Source organism: Pieris napi, chromosome 17, assembly GCF_905475465.1.
Source record: "Pieris napi chromosome 17, ilPieNapi1.2, whole genome shotgun sequence".
Classification (NCBI taxonomy): domain Eukaryota; kingdom Metazoa; phylum Arthropoda; class Insecta; order Lepidoptera; family Pieridae; genus Pieris; species Pieris napi.
This window is the reverse complement of record NC_062250.1, coordinates 11,799,544-11,822,599: the sequence shown is the minus strand read 5'-3', so window position 1 is coordinate 11,822,599 and position 23,056 is coordinate 11,799,544. Positions and strand designations below refer to the sequence as shown.

At 32.7% G+C, this 23,056-nt stretch overlaps 1 protein-coding gene across 1 annotated transcript in view; it reads right to left on the bottom strand.

Annotated features, from left to right (window-relative positions):
- LOC125057824 (allatostatin-A receptor) overlaps positions 1 to 15,271 on the bottom strand; it is a 78,527-nt gene extending 63,256 nt beyond the window's left edge. Inside the window, exon 1 of the mRNA XM_047661736.1 lies at positions 15,085 to 15,271. The gene's annotated coding sequence lies outside the window, so the exon portion shown is untranslated. The remainder of the gene's footprint in view (positions 1 to 15,084) is intronic.
- Between the last annotated feature and the right edge of the window lie 7,785 nt (positions 15,272 to 23,056).

Genomic DNA, 23,056 nt, shown 5'->3' with positions numbered 1-23,056 from the left:
AACCTGAACAATGACTAGAAGCACGACCTGAATTATAACAAAAACAGGCCCTGCAGCTAAATTATTGGAGATACTGACGTCAGCAATGATTAACATAATCTTTTATAAATCAAGTAGCTGCCCCAGCGAACTTTGTTTCTCCTTAATGTAATTTTACTTAGCCATACCTTTTTAGTACACACCAACATGGAACATTTTGCTATGCTACACCAGAGACTGTTCGGTTTTCCAGAATGAAAAGTTTTAGGTTTTTCTGTGAATTTCTCTATATAAACCTCAGACTTCAAGTCATAAGATTTTAACTAACAAATAAAAAAGGGTATGATCGTAGAGGGGTGAAAATTAAGGGTTGTATGTATTTTTGGATGCTGTATCATAAAAAAATAAAAACAAACAAAATTATCTAAAAAATAAAAATAAAACTAAAATGGATCACCCTTAACAATTAGGGGTTTGAAAGATAGATAGTAGCCGATTCTCAGACTTACTGAATATACTAAACAAATTTCATAAGAATCAGTCGAGTCGTTTCGGAGGAATATGGGAACGAACATTGTGACACGAGATATATTAGATAAATTAGTTTATTAGCATCAGCAGTTTAACGTCGTCATTAGGTTCTTTTTAAAGACTTCTACATGGTTCGACCGCTCAGTCGAACTGAGGGCAACTCGAATTTGTTATAAACAAATTTCGTGATATTTCGTGTCATCCCGCGACAGAATTTGAATCGACTACAAAGTCAAACGGCAGTCGTAGGAACGAATGTCAAATCATTTGTTTAAGTCTGGAAGGTTTAAAGTTATGATAAATTACTTTTTATAATAATAATGACTACGGAGTCACTATTATTATGGACCATTGAAAAGTCATTAATTTATAGATCTAGCAACATTAACAAATCAAATGAACCACTTAACGATGACAATGGAAGCTGACACTAACGCCATTGCTCCGTCATGATAAATATTGTTTAATAATAATGACTATGAAATTACTATTGCTAAAGATTACACAAGTCAACAAAAAAAATATTTTTCTTTGAGTCTGTTATTTAGTGAATATTTTCTGATTGTATACATCGAAAAAGAAGCAGAAACTCTATTTATAATAAATAAAGTTTGCTTTTGTACCTTTACACAATGTAAAACGAATATTATAGTGTTTTAGCAGTTTTTTTAGGAGCCGTTGCATAGAAGATACAGGAGAGGGGAGGGGGGGCTGTAGGTGTGTAGCGGGAGTGACAAACTGTTAAAGGCAGTTCTGCTTCACAATGGAAATAAATTTCCATCTCTTCCCCTTGCTCATTCTGTAATGCTTAAAGAAAATTACGAGAGCGTTAAAATGTTGCTACAAGTTTTAAAATATGAAGAGTACGCCTGGCCAGTGATAGGAGATTTCAAAATGGTTGGATTTCTGATGGGAATGCAAGGCGGGTACACTAAATATCCGTGTTACATTTGTTTATGGGACAGTAGAGCCGATGCACTTCACTACCAGCAGCACTCATGGCCACAACGGAGCGAGTTTCAAATAGGACAACATAATGTCAAAAATGAACAGATTGTGAAGCCCGATAATATTTTAATGCCTCCATTGCACATTAAATTAGGTCTGATGAAGCAGTTCGTAAAGGCTCTGCGTCAAGACTCTGAGGCCTTTCAATATTTAAAATCATTTTTCCCGAAATTGTCAGAGGCTAAAATTAAAGCTGGTATTTTCATTGGTCCACAAATAAAGAAAATAATGGCCAGTGAACAATTCCTACAGCTCCTCAGTACCCACGAAAAACAAGCGTGGCTCAGCCTTAAAGCAGTGATTAATGGCTTTCTTGGCAACAGAAGGGCAGAGAATTACACGGAGCTTATTACTGATATGCTTCACAACTTCAAAGTTATGGGTTGCAGAATGTCATTGAAAGTCCACATGATACATGCTCATTTGGATAACTTTAAAGACAACTTAGGTGCATATTTGGAAGAGCAAGGGGAACGTTTCCACCAAGATGTAATAAACTTTGGAAAGCGTTATCAAGGACAATATAATGAAAACATGATGGGTGACTACATTTGGGGGCTCATACGAAAAAGTTCCAACTTACACAGAAGAAATACCAAGTCTGTTCATTTTTAAAGTCTTATTTGTATTATTTTTTGTATTTGTGTGTTTATATATGCCGTCTTGTATAATTAAAGTCAATAAAAAAATGTGAATTCAAAACTGTTTTCCTTTTACATGTAATAATTGAAATTAAAAAATAGAGCTCTTTCATAAAAAATAAATTTCGTAGTAGTAACTACAAAAGCAAACTTTAATAGATAAAAATATTTTTTCTTAATTTAATAAGGCATAAGTGATCAAAATCAGCGGTACAGAACGCGGACTCAAAATTCGTGTTGACCCGTGTTATCAACAAGACGTAATATAATAAACCACTGTTAACGGTTATAGACCAGTGCAGATAGCCTTTAAAAATAATAAAAAGTGAAAAAAATTACAGTAGGATGAAACCCATTAGAAAAGCAGGGGAATATGATCAAAATGAAAGGAAAAATAAATTACGGTCGATCTGAGGTCGGGAAGGGGTAGGGGGGGTAGGTTTAAGGGTAAAAAACTGTTTATCTCGATTTCCGGCAAAACTAAAAGTCCTATCGAAGAAAACCAAATGGCAAAGTTGTAGGTCATAAAAATATCTACAACTTTTGTATTCACACATTTTTCACATAACCTCAAAATTTATGTGAAAAATTCAAAAAACCAACTTTTTGGTTTTTTATTTCTATCTTTTACAAAAAATTTATTTTTTTAAACGAAATTTGGTCAAAAGTTACCTTATTATGTCCCAAATATACTGTAATTTATTTGATTAAAAATATTTATTTTTTCACCTTATTTTAAATTAATATCGGAAAAATACCCTAATTTTCAATCGAAAATTCTGACGTCAAAATTTCAGCTTTTTTCAAAAAGTTGGTGTGCTTTCAGTTCGTTGAAATCTCTACTTTCCTATGGTAAAAAAAATATATATATATTACCATAGTAAATCTTCTCAGAAAATGCAAAAAACCGTATGCAGTAACGCCCAGACCCGTCATCCCCTTCCCTACTTCACTATGAATCTTCTTTAAATTATAATAAGATGCCTATTTATTACTATTTTAAGATAACTTATATATACCTGAGTGACCTTAAAAAAAATTTTTAGCCTTTAGATGGGCTAAAATTTTCGTATTTCATAGTGAAGTAGGGAAGGTGATGACGGGTCTGGGCGTTACTGCATACGGTTTTTTGCATTTTCTGAGAAGATTTACTATGGTAATATATATATATTTTTTTACCATAGGAAAGTAGAGATATCAACGAACTGAAAGCACACCAACTTTTTGAAAAAAGCTGAAATTTTGACGTCAGAATTTTCGATTGAAAATTAGGGTGTTTTTTCGATATTAATTCAAAATAAGGTGAAAAAATAAATATTTTTAATCAAATAAATTACAGTATATTTGGGACATAATAAGGTAAGTTTTGACCAAATTTCGTTTAAAAAAATAAATTTTTGTAAAAGATAGAAATAAAAAACCAAAAAGTTGGTTTTTTGAATTTTTCACATAAATTTTGAGGTTATGTGAAAAATGTGTGAATACAAAAGTTGTAGATCTTTTTATGACCTACAACTTTGCCATTTGGTTTTCTTCGATAGGACTTTTAGTTTTGCCGGAAATCGAGATAAACAGTTTTTTACCCTTAAACCTTCCCCCCCTACCCCTTCCCGACCTCAGATCGACCGTAATTTATTTTTCCTTTCATTTTGATCATATTCCCCTGCTTTTCTAATGGGTTTCATCCTACTGTAATTTTTTTTGGTTTCAAAAATTATCGGCACTGGTCTATTATAAACTAATTAGTCTTTGACTTTGTTAATTTATGCTCTCTTGACATATAATGACAATAGCAGCTGAAATTAGCGCCGTTGCTCCGACATATACAATATGCAAAAGAAGGTCGATTTATTATTGTAAATAGATGTTTTCCGGGCGAGCTCTTCTACCAATTGACTATTCAATAAGATATTGAAATGGTACAGCTGTTATTATAACAATGGGAGACGGATTGTATCCTGTAGGATAGATATTTTGTAGTTGGATCGGATTATCTCGGGATATTTGTACGAAAATATTTTTATGATGTTTACTCTCAATTGTGTGACATTTATTACTTCAGCTCATTTAAATACCCCAGTTTTCATGTGCGTCTAAACTCTAAGGTTTAAACAATATCACTTAAATCCAACTTTGACGAAGTGTCAATTAAGTTTGGTGGTGGTTATTGTATGGATATGTTGAGATATATGTTAAATTAAACACTTTGTTTGAAGCTGAGTAACAACTGGCTTTAATTGTTTAAAATATAAGCTTATAACTAAGATAACATTAGGGGTGGTGGGATTGCAACGCTGTATTAACAAAAAACTAACTTGATTATTGAATAGTTCGTAAAGCTAAGTGACACTTATGTTATTGGACATTATCGGAAACGAAAATGTTAAATTACAATTTATGAGTGTGGTAAACACTAAAGAGCTCATATTGTCTTCAAGTGTGCGATGATTGTTTACATTTTTTTACACTTTTAAATATTAACTAAAATATGTATATATGTAACTTAACTATTGTTAGGTTACATAACTGGTGTCAGATATTTAATGGTAATTAATTACTTGCCGAAAAAAAATAATGGAACCGACAGTGACGTAGGGATTTGGCGTCTTTCCTTTGGGGAATAAGTACTAAAATTGTTCTCATTATAGAAAGTTGAGTAACGCATACAGTCTCTTTGTTTGAACCTGAGCAAATCCCATATAGCTTACATATTGAAACATTTTTTAAATCTGCAATTGGGAACCAATTGAAACAATTATTGCCTATATGGAAAATGCGATTATAGACTATACCTATCTCATATTCCTACTGGTAGTAAATATGTTACGATTGTAAGTGAGACTCATTTTTTCGATGCGATAATTTCATTTACTTCAGACTCGAGACTTAGTGCGAACTATGACCCTATAAAACCAATTGGGTTGCTACCAGTCGACTGTGAATTATACACGCTATTAGCAAGAGTAAGGCATAAAGCACTTAAAATTTGGCCGCACGAGGACTTACGAGAATATCGCCAAAGTGTTGTACCGTTTATGAAGCTGCGGCTAAATTGCCGTTAAGTGCGCGAAATACAATTAGTATCCTAATGTTTTTTTCTGTCGTGCAGCCGGAATTTTAACTGGTGCCAAGTGTAACGTGGTCACTCACTGCTATTGCTTTACTTCACAATGTAGGTACTAGTAACTAAATCGCCTGAGTTGAGCACTGTTCAATATATTTAAAGAGGTGAATTTGAATTCGTGTACCTTGACCCGTTAAAGAATTTAGTCCCTTTGAAATTTAAGTAAGGGTCAGGTAAATCACCTTTACCCTTTTAGAAGTTACAGTTAGAAGGGTAAACAATGACTTTCAACTGAGTGAAATTCATTTCAATGCAAGACAAAAGATTTTACAATGGATACCTTTTTGGGTAGAGGGGGGACAGAGTGACAGAGTATAGAGTTCTGTACCTTTATTATCTATACTAATATTATAAAGAGGAAAGATTTGTATGTAAGTATGGTTGTAACAAATTGCCTCAAAAAGGACTGGACTGATTTAAAAAAAAATCACCGCTTGAATGCTACATTATCAATGAATAATATAGGATATTTTAATTGCAAGAAAAATAAGGATCCCTACTAAAATTACAATAATGTTACCCAAGGTGTAAAAAAAATGCCCATAAAATATCTTGCATCGCATGCGCTGCAAAAACGAATGATGATAGAACAAAAATATGTTCACAATATTAAAGAACATAATATCTACAAAAATGTTTAAAAAATAAATGTCCACCTGTGCGAAGCCGGGACGGGCCGTTAGTATTTTATTTTTAATTGAATTAACAATTTTACGGTGACACCCCTTATACGTAATTCGTTAATAAAACTTTTTTTAATGTATACGTTTGTTAAAATTATATAAATGAGACAAAAACGTCTTGCTATGTTAAATGTTGTTAATGTTAAAGCTATTATATCCATTGAAAGAACGATCGTTGATCATTTCTTTAATAATCAGTAATGAATTGGCATTATTCCCTAGATATTAGGACCCTAATGATGAAACTCAATTTCGGTGTAGTTTTTTTAATATCCAAAGCAAATTTACAACAATCTTCCTATTTACCAATTTTGTGTATTACGCTCTTAATGAGTTTGATTGTGGTTTTTTTCTTCCTTGAGTATGCAAGCTCAAGCATTTATACAGGTTTAAAGACTTTATTTCTCAAAAAAGACAATAAATGTCACTTACATGAGAATAATACTCTAGATAACATAACATTGTAGTCGTTCTTAAAATAATCACAATAAAATATAGCCGTACATGCAATAAATTTAAAAATAAAAGTAAACAAAGAAATATGAATTAAAAGTAATTATAAGAAATGAATTTAAAAGTAATTTTGTTTAACATATTCACTTAGCTTCGATTTGAATGAATTGATAGAAGTAATATTTTTTATATCTGTGGGTAGTTTATTATACAGCTTAGGTAATGCAAGATAACTCGTTCGACGCATACTTCGTACACGTGGCGGTTTAGGTATATATTTTAGTTAATAATTAGAAACGCAAACCAAATGTTAGCAATCAACCTGCACTTGTAGCTCATAAATGCTAATACGTCAGTTTAGTCATAAATGAGTCCTTTGGTTTCTCTTACACTCATAAATGTAATATAAAATTGTCGTTTCCGATAGTTTTCAGTAGATCAAGTTAGTTTTTTGTTAATCCAGCGTCGCAACCCTAATTTTATGTTAGTTAAAAACATATGTTTCAAACACTTAAAGCCAGTTGTTACCCAGCTTCAAACAAAGAGGTTCGCCAGCTTAAGCTCTTTCATTACATACATTATACATTTATCTCCGTTAAAAGCAAATTAAGTTCTGATTAATAAAACGTGATAAGCGCTCGGAAAAATCCATTAACTGTACTAGCTGGTGTCAATAATGATAATTCACCCTGTCTGTACTAAGTGAGCACTTTACTCATTTCGGTTACTTAATGATACGCCCTTGATCGAAACTAAGCCGATATCGCTTAATTAATAAAATATTTGCTTCTAGAATTAGATGGAACTTTTTGATGGAACCTGATTAAGATGTATTTAGAATTTAAAAAGCACTAAAAAATAATCGGCGTGTGACAGGCCTTTATAAGCAAGTTCGTTTCAGGCTGTGAAACGAACTTGCGAAAAAGTAATGTAACCTAACGTTAGTTAAGTTACATATATTAGTTAATAATTAGGAGCACAAACCAAATGTTAGCAATCATCGCACATTTGAAGCCAAAGTGAGAATTTTCGTTTCCTATTATGTCCAATTAGTCAACTACACATGTTTTTTATAGGTAACATAAGTATCACATAGACTTTAGAACCATTGAATATAATAGTAATTCAATAAGTCAAGTTGATACCCAGCTTTAAACAAAGAGTTTTATTTAACATATATTTGAGAATCAGTGTTGCCCTAGTGGCTTTAGCGTGCGACTTTATATATTTGACAAAAACCGCCACCGAACTTGACTCTCTTCTGATGAAATATATAGCAGCATTATATAACCCACGTTGAGTAATTATATATTTGCAACCTTGCATAGCTTAACGTATTTACCGAGGCTGTATTATAGTACTACCCAAGTCTATAACTTAATAGGGGAAAACAGTAGTTACCTTCAAGTTTGCCTTTCATAAAGAACCTACATAGTACGTATGTACACAACTCACCGAAAAATAAAATCAGGTTTATGAACGCACAACAATCACGGGTGCTGTCAAACTGAACATTTATACTATGTGTGATTAGAGATTATAATAAACTAAATCTAGATAAAATGAAAAACAAATTATTTACGTGCTCAAATCTACTTAGCGATCTAACTAAAAATGCGTTAGTAATACACAACCATAATTATAGCGCTCAATCAGACATCAAAAGATAATCATATCATAGAGACGTACCAATAATGTGCTATGAATGTGTTTGATCAGTCATCTCAGAGCGTATTGTCGATCGGCGTCGCTGATTGGCTCATATCCTTCTTATTGATGGCTACAGCTCAAGCCCAATATAATCTGGAATTCCGTCGCCTAAACAATTATATTAGACAGGAACGTGCCCAGATTTTATATTACTATCCTCAAAATACTGAACCCGTTTTGTTTACGTAAGATTCGAATTAGCTTAAGGCTGTGTGTAATAATATTTTTTTATTTCCTTTTAGCTTATAATTACTTCATGTGTGATGTGCCTATTTCTGGCACTCCTTGCGGCCTAGTTGGAAAGTATTTAAGGTCAAAGGATTCAGTTTATTATTATAAGACTATTATTTAAGCTAACAAAGTGCAACGATAAATACATTCTAGAAATGTTTCTTGAGTATACAATTAAAGTCAGATATATTTTTTGGCGTGAATGTGAGTCAAAATATCATGGTCACTTTCAATATGTCGTACAGTTTTTAACCGACTTCGAATAAACCGAAAAAGAAGCTTATTTATTTCATTCTGAGCTAAGAATATGTGGTCCTCAATTCCTTTTTGAATTCATTAAATACCTGTTATTTTTTACAGTTTCTATTAGATACACCTGAAAGGACATTCATAATAATTATAATATATAGTTTTACTATATGATTCGTTAAACTACATATATACTACATTATCATGTCACCTACATATATTTGTGTCAAATATTTTTTTTTAAACAGACCAAAGAGATCGGACTGACTGACTGACTAGCTGTAGTATGAAACACCAATTTCCGAAAGCATCTGATGGCATTATTATATGACAACCAAGTGAATCAAATATTTCCCAGCTGGAAACAGTTTTTATTGGAAAATCCAACTGTAGTTTTTAGTACTTGACTCATTTTTTTTAAATTTCCCCCCGTTTAAACATTCCCTGAACTTCCACAAATATTTCAAGATCATAATTAGCCAAATGGGTCCAATCAGTCTCGAGTTTTAGCGAGACGAAAAGCAATTTATTTTTATATTTATAGAATTAACTAATTTGTACTCGTTCTTTGTATCTTGTCGTGATTTACCTAAGGGATAAATTGGTATAGATTGACTTTCGATCTTTTAAGTAAAATCAATGTAACATCTGTTACGTAACGTAAAGTTGTTTTACTGTCCCAATTTCGATTTCTATGGAGTTTATAAATGATTTTATTACTTTAATGAACTGATTGTAGTTTAGATCAGCTTGCTGATTGCTAATAGATTTTTTTATGTAACAGGAGGCAAACGGGCAAGAGGCTCACCTGATGGTTAGTGATACCGCCGCCCACGGACTCTCACATTACCAGAAGGCTCGCAAGTGCGTTGCCGGCCTTTTAAGAATTGGTGCGCTCTTTTCTTGAAGGACCCTAAGTCAAATTGGTTCGGAAATACTCCAGTGGGCAGCTGGTTCCACATAGAGGTGGTGGCAAAAACTGCCTTAAGAAACGCTTAGTTGTGGAAAGACGGACGTCGAGGTGATACGGGTGGAATTTCGTATTCTACCTTAACATCCGACAACGAAACTCAGCTGTGGGTAATCGTCCGAACAACTCCTCTGATAACGATATATACGAATATTCCCATTAAAGGAAAGTAACATTTTAAGCAACACCGGTGAGCTACAACTCAGTAATAAAGTTTCCTTTCAACATTAAGATTATATCCCTCGGACACCGCGTTATAAAATCATGAAATAAAGCAAGCTTAAGTATTGAAAGTAAAACCTGCAGACAGTCTCTCGGCAGTAACTCGAAGCTCATTACTCGCGCCTCTTAAAATTGTCTCCTCGTAAAATTGACGGTTAAGCCTCTTTCATACAGATGGGACTCGTTTATTCTACGCCGTTTGATGTTATGACAAGTACGCTGCAATAAAATAGCACATTTATTATGAATTTACTTCTGTTACAAATTGGTAGTTTGTGGTGTCAAGAGAATGAGTTAATTTGAGACGATTATATTGCCATAAAGCCACGCAAAGAACGTTTAATGATATATTTGTTGATATATAATTTTTAGACTATGAAAACTTTACGGTTTTGATATCAGATTTATTAATTAGTTTCCTGATCATTCCTTTTCTCTTAATGTAGGTGATCAGCCTTATGTGCCTGACACATGCCACACGCCGTCGACTTTTTGGATCGGTTCCTGCCGGTACAAGCTAAAGTTAATGCGCACATAGAAAGTCAATTGGTGCACAGGTGGGACACGAACCTACTAAGGGATAAGAGTAGCACGCTGAATCCACATGGTTGGGTATGTTTATTAAAAACTGTAATTTTTTTTTTTTACTAGTGTTAGCCTAGTAGGCTTCAGCTTGCCACTCTCATCGCTGAGTTCGTAGGTTCGATACCCGATTGTGCAACAATGGACTTTCTTTCAATGTTAACATTCACTCGAACGGTGAAGGAAAACATCGTCAGGAAACCCGTAGGCCTAAGACCAAAAACGTCGACGGCGTATGAGGCACAGGAGTCTGATCACCTACGTGCCCATTAGAAAACGATGATGAAAAAGATACAAGAAATCTGCCCAGTTGTAGCGCCACTGCGAAATCCAAATTATCTTTTCACAGTAAGGTGTACAAAAACCGGAAATGTTCCAAATCACGTTTATGTATATAACTTACCATTACTGATTATAATCGTTTGATCCTCAGCTGTTGGACTCAAACCCAAACAAAAGTTTTTAACTCTTAAACCATTTGAGTGAGGATTACACAGCTATAAGCTCCACAGACTATTCAGTGTTTGTATAAGCCCTAAGTCGATCATTGCGAATTTATTGCCTCGAAGAAATAACAATTCATTACCACTCGTAAAAATCTTTGACGCCTTAATTATGACGTTGTTAACATTTGTTTTATAGGCGATACACTTATTTTTGATGTTCTACCATTAGCCAAACGTTTTTCTACAGTTATTGTATCTCGAAAAAATCTTAAATCAAAAAACTATCTATGATGATGTAACATCATCTGCTTGTAGGCTCCTTGAATGGAGACCTCGGCAGAAAAAGAGCCTGAGCGGCCGCCCACCGACAAGGTGGACTGACGACATCATTAAGGAGGTTGGTTCCCAGTGGTTGTAGAAGATCATGATTTTGATGAACATCATCTGCGCATTTCCTAATGATAAAAATTTAATTTTTTTTTACCTATTTAATGTTATCCGCTGAATTGGGGCTAAATAATAAGGTTTATTATTTTTACTATTGGGATATTAAGATAAGGAAACTAGCGTTAAAGTACATAGCGTTGAATATTTTGTCCCCTCTACTCTTTTATCTTTGACTCATATCTCATGGGAAAGACAATCCACGCCTCTGTAATGCCCATAAAAAAGCCGTTTGGGACACCCTTTACTAAGTTTATTTGGTGATTGGGAAAAGTATGTCCCGTTTGTATATATACAATAATGTTGAGGATATCCTTGATAAGGATATCCCAGGAGCAATATAATTTGCAAAACTTCGCTTTTTTCCATAAAGATAGAATCAAGGAACCCTACAATTTTGAAAGTCCAAGTTCATGATGTTTTGGGTACAGTGAATATTGTGAACATATAAGTGCTAGGTGTTCTCGTAAGACAATTCTTTAAAGACTTTACAATTTCCAGGACTTTAAATAGATTATTAAAACTATTGAAAGAAAGTATATTATGATATGATATTAGTATTTTATGTTAGACTGTAACTTTTTATTAAATAAGCTAGAACTACAGTATACTTAAAGTTAAAATGGCGTTTTGGGTAATTTAGACTTAATTGGGAGTAATATCTTATATTCCAGACTGGTATTGTTACATAGGATAATGAGATTTTGAAGCCGATTAACAAGAAAGACGATTTTAATATATATAAAAACGACTTTATTTTAACACCGTATTATTAGTTTACCATTATAGACACGGTTATTTTTTAAGGTTCTCAATTACGAAATCAAAACAAGAAATTGTTAATTGCCGTAACTTAAACAGGAATCAGGTTATTTGAAATGGAAATAACAAACAAACATTCGTAGTCATTTGATATGACACATGTGTTGTTTCATCGAAATAAAGTATATATTTGAACCTGTCTGAGTTTGACCTATATAGAATGAAACTGAACGAATAAAGTTGAAAACTTTGCGGGGAATATTTGGTAAGTTATCAAGTTCCACACGGATGTGTTGGAGTTGATGCAGATTTCCTGTTTTGTGACATTTGATACATCTTGATTTATAATAGGTTCAAAATATTTTAATAAAATAAACAACTTTATATATTATACATTATGTATTAAGAGATAGGTGGACAAGACTTTATCTATATCACCTCGACGTCCGTCGTTCCACAACTGAGCGTTTCTTAAGGCAATTTATGCCGCACACCACTACTTTATGGAACCAGCTACCCAGTTAAGTATTTCCGAACCAATTCGACTTAGGATCCTTCAAGAAAATAGCGTACAAATAATTAAAGGCTTGCAACGCCCTTGTGAGCCTTCTGGCAATGTGAGTGTCCATGGGCGGTTGTATCACTTAACATCAGGTGAGCCTCCTGTTACACAAAAAAAGATTTCTATAAATGCCTTTAAAAAGATGATAAATTGTATGTTGTTGATTCGTTAGGTTGATTGTTTATATAAGTTCAAAGTGAATTTTCGAATTTATTGTACCTAATTTATTGTTTATGTATTTTATTACAGATTCTTACTTTAATATTTCGTAGGCTCTGTAGTACATTATAGAGCGTACAATACTTCTGACAGCGAGCGAATGCTCCTATCGCCGGACACCTATGTAACACGTGAAGGGTATGACATAAGTTCATTTAATTGAAGTACTATATTTTAGCTATCTGTTGGCTATTCCTGTCAGACTAGGCAGGACTTTAATCAAACTCAGATATGTACTTCCTCCATCACGCTGATAAAAATTCTGTAGAAATTAACACATTGCAACATAATATATATATTTTCCTATCTCAACGATTCTGTGGGACTTTGTAGAATTAATCAAAATTGGATCATGTTTATTTAAAAAAATATAAAATGTTCTTTGTCATTGAAGAATGTGAATATTTTTTTATAAATACCAAGTTTTAATTGCGAAGCTACGGACAAAAAGGTATTTCCGATTCAAATTCAAGTTGGAATAATATGAAGGGTCCTTGAAAATCTTTTGTTTTCATTTAATTACACTTGGATGTCGTATTCCGGAATTTACAATGACAGCAATTACAGTAATACATTTTTATTTAATGCATAAAATATATTGATGATCAATATTCATACAATAAGAGAAACAAAATTTGTATAAATACTTTTTGCCTTTTATGTAGTTAGATATTTAAAAGAAAATGTTTAAATGATTACTACTGAATGAATACCTTATCATTAAATTGATGTACCACGTTCACTTTTGTTAGTACCAATTTAAAACAAAAAAATAAATTTAACGTAACCTACAGTTATTGACAACAAAAAAATTTAAAAAAAAATGTTTAACGCTTTGAGATTACAAAGGATTAACATTGTCCGTTAATAAAACAGCATAAAAATCATTTATTTTCACATACTTAAATCTGACAAAGCATATATTCGAATAGCACAGTAATCGCCATGGAAAACTTTTCGTCGATTACTTGGCTTTATTATGCAGCTTCCATTTACGCATATATAATAAGGATTTTGTAATCGTTTACTTAGGTTCTTATTGAGCCCACATATTAGTTTTTATACTAACGTATGTCCTTAAATAAATCATAGACAAAGAATGCCGCAGGGACTGAAAAATACTGTGATGTATCGTGATGATTTCTACGCAATTTAGCAGAAATGGTTCATATTACAGATTCTTACTTCAATATTTCGTAGGCTCTGTAGTACATTATAGAGCGTACAATACTTCTGACAGCGAGCGAATGCTCCTATCGCCGGAAACCTATGTAACACATGAAGGGTATGACATAAGTTCATTTAATTAAAGTACTATATTTAAGCTGTCTGTTGGCTATTCCTGTCAGACAAGGCAGGACTTTAATCAAACTCAGAACGACTATTCTGGTCTTGCGATATTTAATTTAATTTTAATCAAATACTCAAGTGTCGGATAATGAGCTTTTGAAGCCAATTAACAAGAAAGACCGTTTTAAGATTATATAAAAAAGGATTTATTTTAACACAGTATAAATTCGCTTTTACAAGATAAATCTTGTTTTATTAGTTTACCATTTTAGATACGGTTAATTCTATATTTTAAGGTTTTCAACATCAAAACAAGGAATTGCTAATTGCCGCTACTTAAACTCGAAATACTCAAATATCGGAGGAATTATAATATTAAGAGAGATATATTGCTCCTTACCCATGTAATGGCTGCGTCGATTATAATTATTTTATTGATTAGAAATAATAATTATAATATAGAATACTTTATACATTTATTAATTTGTTTCAATTTAGTAACCAAATATGATTGTATTATTTTTCTACGCAGACATAAGAAATGAATAACTGGGATTACAATTTGTTTACTAAATTTACAAGTACCATTTAGATGATTTTTTAAATAATAATTTGATTTGAAAGATGACATAATATCCTCTTTTTTACAACAATAAATTAAAAAAAACAAATTTGTTAAGTGAATTTATAATGTTTAATCACAATGAAAAATAATTTGTTTTTGTTAATCAAGGTTTGCTATCAAACATCGCTTGGTGAGTTCAACAGGTGACTTTGGTTATTTGCTGCGTAAAAATAGTAACATAAAATAAATTGTTTACTATATAATATTAATTACATCTATTAAATTACATGTATTTAATATTTAGAAATATTTCTGTGAAATTTCAATAAAATATTTCAATATCTTTCCGACACGGAGATTCACATCATTACTATAAAATATAAAAGCTATATAAATCTAATTTTAGTACTTACATCCCCCCTCTCACCAAAGTCACAAAATATATCTCAACACTTCACTCAATTTCACTCAATAAATAAAATGTATAAATTAAACAAGCTTAAAGTTTTCAATTACTTTGAAAATGGAACACGCTCCCGAACTTTGGGCGGCAGCAGGCGACGAGTTCCCGCGACGAGCCGAGATTGACTGAGTCCCGACTCCCGGCTCTAGTCTACATATCTGTAACTGCGGTTGAATCCTGGAGTCTGTTTAGATATTAGTATGAAACGCCTGGCCAGCTATACTACTGTAGCTATGACCAGCTATAAAAGCTTATTTAAATGTTGTATAGAAAGCAATAATTATTAGCAGTATGTCGGTTTGTTGGCAAGCTGGTTTAGCGTGTTACGCTCAACTATGATATCGCGCGTTTAAATCCCGACAATGCATCAATGGTTTGTCTTTACATACCCGCAATTAACAAACTAGTATGTTTTAGGTCCAAAAAGAGTCGGATGCTTTAAGCATAGAAGTCAGTAGTTAAGTGCTTCCAAACGTAGTTATTGCCACGTTTCTTATGTGACTTCGAATCAACATCGTTTAGGACAAAAAACAATAATTAAATATTAATTTAAAGAGCGAAAGGATACCTGCCGAGGGTATAATGTTGTAAAAAAAATTCACATTCGTTCTTTACAATTAAAACTCAATCTCAAATCGCTTGTTCAGAGGAGCTTTTTTTTGAAGACTTATAGAAGGAGTGGAGCCATCTACTGCATTTATTCCGTCGTTTACTCATAAACAGATAAAGAGGATTTTTATGTAAAAAAGGGAATCAAATATGGGGCTAACAATTCGCATTGCTTAACAATTTCATTTCAATTTGACTATTAGGAATTTAAAATGTCGTATTTCAAGTGGAAAACTGGATACATTGAAGGTCTAAATTCCAGTAATTTGGGCCCAAAATTCCGGACGTCCACTCGCTATATAATTTGGCCGTTTCCTCGCTAAAAGGAAACCTCTTGAAGCTTAATTCGTTTACTATTTTAAAGGTTCTATAAGTACATAGTGAATAATCGATTTATTGGGAATAGATTTTTTGTATTTTTGTTATTAAAATTAACATTCATATATTTACGAACATTATCATATTATTTCATATCATATTAATGTATATTAACTTCACATCTCTTTCCCGAAGGGGTGGGCAGACACCATCACCACTTGCGTCCTGTCATAACCTCTCTTGTTTTATTAACTTTCATGACATTCACCATGCATGGTCCTCAGCTATGGGTACTTTTAACATAGCACTTGTCTAGTACGTCCTGGATTTTCTCCAGGTAAGTACGACAAGGCCTACCCAACCCGACTTCCCCATCGCCTTGCCTTGTATTTCCTACTCATGAGCTCCTTCGCCTTACTACATGACCATACCACCTAAGCATTCTTTTTAGTATCCTTGTCATTAAGTCCTCTTTTAACACACACTGCTTACGTATCTCACTATTAATTATCCTATCAAACATAGTTGCCTCAAAGTTATTAGTTTCGTTCAGGTAGATGACCAGCCCTCTGTGCCTGATCCATGTCACCGATTTTTGATTCTAAAACATGCCGGTTTCCTCTCGATGTTAAATAGCTGAAACCCAAATAGTTGTGACTACATTACAATATATGATTGCTTATACACTAAATACAAAGTAAGGTATGTTCTAATACACCATAACTCAAAACTTTAGAGAGAGGAATTTAAATAAGATGTTTAATAAAACACTGCCCTTGACATTGTTGAAGAATTTCTCCTTAACTTTGAGTTTTTAATTATGTTTTGTATTTCATATTAAATTTTAAAGATAAGGTCTAACCTTTTAGGTTATCTCATCTTTTGTCTTATAAAATTTTGCTCGGAACATGATGCACAATAGTTAAACAAAATGTAAGGCAGATAAAAAAACCCATGACGTCAAATACAAATATATTTAATTTACATGAGATATTTAACTTGGTCGATAGGCCTTTAAGTAAGACTTAATATGTGAGTCGATAATACTTATGCAGAAAATTAAACAACGGAAAGCTGCGTACTTCGGCCACGCTATGACCGCTACGGTGGTCCTTCCATTAAAGATAATGGGTAAAATCCAGGATAAACAGCGTGTTGGTAGAAGGAAAAATCATGGCTTTGCAACGTTAGGTGGATGATTTTTCATTTTTTTTTAAATATTTGTTTTTCCACCATTTAGCAGTGTTGGCCTAGTGGCTTCTGCGTGCGACTCTTATACCTGAGATCGTGGGTTCAATCCCCGGCTGTACACCAATAGACTTTCTTTCTATGTGCGCATTTAACATTTGCTCGTACGATGAAGGAAAACATCGTGAGGAAACCGACATGTCTTAGACCCGAAAAGTCGACGGCGTGTGTCAGGCACAGGAGGTTAATCACCTACTTGCCAATTAAATTGAAAAATGATCATGAAACAGATTCAAAAATCTGAGGCCCACACCTAAAAGAGATTGTAGCACCACTGATTTTTTTTTGTTTTTTCACCTAGGAGTGTATCCCATAAAAATTACCATTCCGTATGGCAATTTGCCTCTTAAAAATAAGATAGACGGATCAATTTTCATACAGAAATCACAAAGCTCATTTGCAATTCTTAAACCATCACTAAGATTTTTAATATTAATTGTCACGTTTCCAGTGCTTGTTGAGCCTCTTCTTCAATGGGCTGTGAATTAAACATTTATTCGAAGTCGGTTTTAGTCAAATCTTCATCTTGCGATTCAAGCAATTCCTGAATGTCACTTGATTCTATCTGTTCGAACCCATCTCGTCCTATTTATCAAATTGCGAATGGACAATTTCGGCTATGTTTGCAGTCAAAGTTTGAATTTGCACAGATTCTTCGTATTTCCGCAATCAGAACAGGCCACAGTTTTTTCGAGCGTGACTTCAATGTGTGTTCAGTTCTTCCAATTATTATTTGGTGTTTACGATGCATTTTGCTATGTCAATTTAATTAGATTTCTTCCGGTATTCCATAACATTCATATCAGGATTATTATGTATGTACTGATTAGATCCACGAATAAAGAAATCTTTAGCCGCGAATATAGGAATAATTTCGCATTTTTTTAGTCCGCGTTTTCGCGAATAAGGAGGTTTTACTGTAAATGGTAACAAGAACAACATGTTTATTTTATATGCCAATGCGACGTGTGTTTTCAATCCTGCATGAAGATATCAGCCACGAAGGCCATAAAGCATGCGAATGTATAAAATTGTCAGTCTTGAAGTTGATTTAAAATATTTTAAGTTTTTCTATATTTTAAAAGTTTTTTAGGTCATTAAATTTTTAAGGCAAGGTGCCTTTACAGCGTGGGCGAGTATTTAGACTATAAGTTTGATAAACATTATAAGTAACTCAACTTATTTTTATGACATTATGTTCTTATTAAATGACAATGAAAAATAATATGACATTTGCCTACATATTTTTATATAGCTGATTGGGCAGATTTTTATAATTAATCGATCTAAATGTACCACTTACATTGCAAATAAACGATTATTGTTTTAAACTAGCTATAAATAATATAGCAGTGTGGCTTCAACGTGCGACTCTCATCCCTGAGGTCGTAGGTTCGGTCCCCGGTTGTGCACCAATGGACTTTATGGCATCTAACATTGGCTCGAACGGTAAAGGTAAACTTGAGCAAACCAGCTTACCTTAGAACCAAAAAGTTCTAATCTTTTGCACAGTTTAGGTACAGTCAGACAACTTATGAGACATGTATACCAACTGCCAACAGAGGTATTTCCAATCTGATATGTTACAAGGCTTAAAAAAAACGCACACCAAACCTGCAATGCAGATGCATTGACGGCGATCAGCGCATATTTTCAAGTGAATTAATACTTAATAATTCTGCCATACACCCAGATCCATTATAAAATATTCAACAATCTGGTTCAACACAATTATAATCTTACTCCTAGTATAAACATCAGTAAATGCATTCAGCTATTAATAAATGATCATGTAATTTAAGATTAAGATGCACTTTTGAGAACTGGCAGTAAATGTAAAATTAGAAGCATTAGGTAATATGTATTTCTTTAATGAATCACAAGTGTACATTGTGTTACCTACGTGAATAAATGATTTTTGAATTTGAATTTTAAGATGTGGTCATTAGAGAATCGCAGAAAATTAATTGATATATCGTTTGCCTTTAAGATATTTAATAATCAGATTGATTGCCTGAACCTTCTATCTAAATTTAAGTATCGTGTACCCTCTCTATACCCCAGGCATCCCATTATTCAATTTGTCCCTCCTTTCCGTAGAACGCGTTTTGGTCAAAGCTCACTGATATCCAGATTAAGGATTCTGATAAACGAGCTAGCTCTGGATATCCATAGTTGCTCCCCTCACACTATAAAATCGAATTTTGTTTAGTTTTTTGTAATTTTAATTTATTTGATTAGTAATGTTCTTTTTTAAATGTTTGTTTTGTTTAATATTTGTATAATCTCTACATGTATGTTGTGTTTGCTTTTAAGTGCTTATCACATTAAAAATTGTATTTTGTGGATGTTTTACCAATGTATCAGTGTGCCGAGCGTTGGCAAGCTTTTATCAATAAAAAAATGAAATAGATACAGAAATCTGATACCCAGACCTCAAAGGTTGTAGCGCCAATGTTTTTTTTTTAAAATGCATTGAGCAATAGAAAGGGCGTTTTCACGTTTTCTTGATTCATTGTTTATATGGCGAATATCCCAGAGGTACATCTTGTATAACATAATAACATTATAGGGGAAAAAATTTGGCAGATCGCCCTGTTTGTCTAAAAACCGGCAGTATACCATCGATGTCTCGACCGACACCATGTCTCCTTACGAGAAACTATTGGTTTACTTTGGGGTACGTGTCTTTGATAATTGGGAATGTTGGCAGGCTTCATGTGCAAGGAATGGGGAAAGTGCGTAGTGCACTTATAGTGAACAGCTTTGACGCTATTTTTTCATGCTTAGTAGTTAAAATTACTTTAGATTCACATCTTTGAATGATCATTATATCATAATATTATTTAAAAAAAGGTTATACTACAGTGTATGTGTTAAATCCGTATTAAATGACAAAAATCCGTATGAAATGTTTAAAAACATTGCTTAGATAGTAGGTGTGCTTTTAGAATGTTCTGATTTTATTCAACGCCTATTCGACGTCTATACTACTCCTAGCAAACATGGCCTCATAAAAGTTTACTGAGCAAACAAATATCTGAATGAGTGACATCATTAGAAAGCAGGTCCTCGCGCATGCGCAATACACATTTCTATGGTACATTTATCCTAATTAATATGATCAATTTATAAGTTTCTCTCTGTGTGTTTGCTTTGCTTATATAATTTTTTTTATGACAAAGAATAAAATAAAAATATCCTTTATTCGAGTGCTTTAATCAGGATTACATTAATTCCATGTCATTATGTTTTACATTACTCTTTATTGTATAATATTCTACGGTTTCTATATTTATAAATATGTGAGGAACATATTATATACAAACTTTTTTAGTATAGTAGTTTTATTCTAGGAGAACATTGTCTTCACATATAATTATTTAACTAATGTATACAAAATATTGTAAAAGAGTAAGCGTTGAGTTTCTTGCCCATTCTTCTCCACACGAAACCTTTTGGAAGGAGCAACTAGAATCATCTTTATATTTTATTTGACGTTCAAAAGTGGTATTTTAGGTGATCTAATTTAAATAAATGATTTGACTTGGCTTGACATTAGTACACGACCTTCGAGTGAAGGCCTCTTCCAAATTCTTCCACTTTTCTCTCGTCCACGCCACCAAGTTCCAATTCTCTACCGCTCTCCCTTTTATTCCATCAATAATATAGAACAACCTCAATATTAACTTTACGCAGACAGTGGAAAAATAAGTTAGATCAAATACTTATAGTAAATAATACATTATGACTTACAAACGACTTTATATTCGGTGAAATTAAGATTAAATTTACTATTGATTAAATGTATACCTTTCATAGTACTAAACAAAACTGTATACCATAATACACAATTTAGCTTTACTCATTATTTTCAATACAGATAGCTATGCCATTTTAACTTAAATTGTCCACAAATCTTTGTAAAACACTCTTGACTTACTTGAATTAAATAAAATGTTTCAGCTCTATTTCCTATTCATGCTGGTCTTCTTCATGATCATCTGCCTAGTCTGTGTCTTTATATTACTCTGGCATAACAAAAGGCATGGTTCTGGGGCTCCTGCGTGCGAGGATTCCAGCCAGCCTATTCTGGAGATACGAGAAGCTGCGAGGATGGAATCTTAATAATACGATATCTTTCACAAATTTAACACCTAATTAAGACCTTTTCATCGCTGGCAACGCAAAGTCGTAGCTATTATTTATTTCTATAGCAAACCGTCCAATCAATATCGACAGGTATTATACCTTATAAAATTTTGAAAAATAATTCAAATAATTTTTGATTCCATGATTTATTTTACTTAAAATGAAATTGAATTTAATTAATTTTCATTTCATATTTATTTATTAGAAAAGTGACGCAATTGTGAACCAAAACTTTAATAAATGTTCATTTATAATTTTCTCGAATAACAACTTATGCTATCATTTATCAACACTAACGCTTTCGTGAATGACGTGAATTCAAAATAACAATTGTTATTTAACCAACACATTTTATTACTATTTAAACATTAATTTTAATTAATAGGAAATGTTTGCGTACAAATAAGAACATCTCAACTGTATACTCTGTGGTTGTTGGTAATTTAACTTATTAATTAGGCAATATATCTAATGTGAGAGGACAATAAAGTATACGGAATATCCTTCAGTTTTAATCACATACATCTTTTTAATTAGGGGTTATATAAATCTTGAATAAATCTAGAGTAATATAGTTAGTTAAATTGTTTTAAGTTAATATTGTTAAATAATGTCTTATCTAGTACATAATAGTCAGAAATACGTGCAAATGATTATTTTTATTGACCAAAAATGGGAGATCTTTATAACATGAAACTAGAACATATAATACGATATAATAAGTAAATTTAGCTTCTGTATCTTCTAGTTTATGACCATTAATTATTTAGTTATTTTTTTATTGTATACAATATCTTAAATAAAAAAGAAGTGTCTAGTGTGGTGGAAACACAAACTGGACACAGTTTTTCTATTAAGACGTCTAACAGATTTAAATAATTATTAATAAACAATATAGTTATTAAATTGCGCCATTAAAACGTCTTAAACCAATTGAAACGACGCTTCATAGAAAGCCGATGAAAGAAACCTGTTTTCGACGAGAACCCTCATTCATGGAATGAGTTTGAAAAGAGAAAGAAGGAAAAACTGTTAAACCCTTACCATTTTTAATTTTCGCTTTAATTATTTGAGATTTGTGGTCTGTTTTACATCCTTTATATTTAGAAGTTATACCTTCCGCAACTAGTTCATAGGTTATACCCACAAACAATTGTAAAGTTAATATTCTAACATAAGAAACACAACGCTTTACCGCATATTCTTGCTAAAATTGTCATCGTAAACATAGAATGTAAATCGCTTTTCAGGCTAGAAAGAGGCAATATTATATGCGTAAATCTTAGAATAAAGCTCAGCGCTGTCACTGAGCGCCTATCTCACCGTAAAATTAACTATTTTATTTACTTGACTTCGCACGGAATCCCCAAATTTATTGCCCATTCAGGTGGCATTGAAGTTTTGAACGCAGCGTCGAGAACATTATGCACAATATTTTGGTAAAAAGAAGTGAATATAAAAATCGGACAAATACTATTTAAATAATACACTTTTCAGCAAATATCTTAGTCAAAAGATTTAAGTTACAAATCACTCAAAAGCGTGCTTTCAGCACTGAAATTGTAAACGAGAATTCTCTACCTCCAGTGCTGTAA